Source organism: Chrysochloris asiatica, unplaced genomic scaffold, assembly GCF_000296735.1.
Source record: "Chrysochloris asiatica unplaced genomic scaffold, ChrAsi1.0 scaffold00231, whole genome shotgun sequence".
Lineage (NCBI taxonomy): Eukaryota > Metazoa > Chordata > Mammalia > Afrosoricida > Chrysochloridae > Chrysochloris > Chrysochloris asiatica.
In genome coordinates this window covers 592605-594642 of record NW_006408749.1, presented here as the reverse complement: position 1 = coordinate 594642, position 2038 = coordinate 592605, and the positions used below count along the sequence as shown (strand labels likewise).

The following is a 2038-nucleotide window of genomic DNA, read 5'->3' as shown; positions in this document are numbered from 1 at the left end:
AGATGAGGCTTTCTGTTCCTGTAAAGATTTACAGCCTCAGAAACCCTGTACAGGGTCGCTATGGGTCAGAATCGACTCAACAGCATTTAACAACAACAACATATACATACATACATACATATAGGTTGTTTCTGTTAAGTGCCATCAAGTCTATTCTGCCTCATAGCAACCCTGTATAGAGTTTCTGAGGAGAAGCTGGTGCATTTGAACCACCAACCTTGCAGTTCAAACCAAACTTGAGGTCCAGTGCACTATCCTGCAGTGCCCGCCAGACTCTATACATATACATATATAAGTTTCATTGGATTTGCTTCTCTAGAGAACCCAGCCTAAGACATTTGGTATTGAGAGTGGTTCTAGAGAAAGAAAATTGTAAGGACTCCTAGTGTGGCACTATGAGATAAGCACTGGACTGCAAACCACAAGGTTGGAGGTTCAAACCCACCACCTGCTCCTTGGATCACTATGAGTTGGAACTGACCCAATGACACTTAACAACAACAACATGTATATATAATCCTTTCTTTATATAAATCCTTTCTATATATAAGTTTTATTGGATTTGCTTCTCTAGAGAACCTACCCTAAGACATTTGGTGCTGAGAGTGGTTCTAGAGAAAGAAAATCATAAGGATGGGCTTTCTCATATGGTTCTCAAGTCTGACTAGTTTCAAATGCACTAATAACTTTGCTCTGGTAGCGTAGTGGTTACGAATTGGGCTGCGAGCCGCAAGGTCAGCAGTTTGAAACTACCAGAGGTTCCGTGGGAGAAAGATGAGGCGGTCTGTTCCCATAAAGATGTACAACTTCAGAAACCCTGTGTAGGATCGCTATGAGTAGGAACCGACTCCACGGCACATAACAACAAAAACAACAACATCAGTAAAGAAGATGCTGCTAACCCATGACATGAGGTGGCAATGTTAATATGCAAAATATCACTACCTGTAGAGCAAGTATTGGTGACAAGTGAGACTCTAGATGATTGTGTGTTTGATAGTTTTCAGCAATTTTATCAGGATGCGAAGTATAGGGAAGCTGGTTGGTTGGTCCTACTTACAATAGATCAAGTGGTGAAAGAAAGATCATCTCAGGGCTTTAGAGTTACAGCTCAAGAACTGCATAAAAGACTTCAAAATTTCTACTTGCATCCTGAGAGAAATCCTAATGTAGCTGACCCTCTCTATCTTCTCTGCACTTGGAGTAGCTTTCCTGCCACAGCCCCTCATTCCCTGAAAATGTCCACCTGCACCAAATTCATCTTTACCCCTTCCCTGGTCAAGTGCACCTCTCAGCTTCTGAGCCCACCATTGTCTGCAGTGGTGCTGAAACAACCCCAGACACTGACAGATGAGCATTCCAGCAGCTTGACAGCCCCATGTTCCCTGGCCTCACTTACTTCTAGTCAAAGCTTCCAAACCAGCACGATCTCAAGGGGCATTGACACAGCAGCCAAGTTCATCCGGGCTGGGACTGCCACAGTTAGAGTGGTTGGCTCTGGAGCTGGGACTGGGACTGTGTTTGGGAGCCTTTTCATTGGTTATGCCAGGAACCCTTCTCTAAAGCAGCAGCTCTTCTCCTATGCCGTTCTGGGCTTTGCCCTCTATTAAGACACCATGGGGCTCTTTTGTCTGATGATGGCCTTTCTCCTCTTTGCCATGTAAGGTGTCGTCTCCACTTCCCATAGTTCTTTTTCCCGTGTCTTGTCTGCCCTACATATTCTTTTCCCTGTACTCCACCCCAGGCAGCCTGGGGAAAGTAATTGGCTCAGGGTTTGACAGAGGGAAGGCAAATAAATGCTATATTAATAAGAGGGGAAAAAAAAAAAAAAGAGTGGTTAAATTACAGCCTGCTGAATTCCCAACCTCAAATGGTGTCTAATGCTAAAGTGAGGGCATTGGTTGGGAAGAAATTGTATCCTGAAACATGGGAAGAGGATATATTTTCTGTTAATCAGGAAACTAGGGACATTGGGCCCCTAAATTCTGTTGAATTATCTCTCTTGATGACAACACCTCCCCTCCCATTTGAAGAGATT

At 43.9% G+C, this 2038-nt stretch overlaps 1 pseudogene; it reads left to right on the top strand.

Annotated features, from left to right (window-relative positions):
- Positions 1-1184: 1184 nt before the first annotated feature.
- On the top strand, positions 1185-1664 carry LOC102841543 (annotated as a pseudogene).
- Positions 1665-2038: the final 374 nt, after the last annotated feature.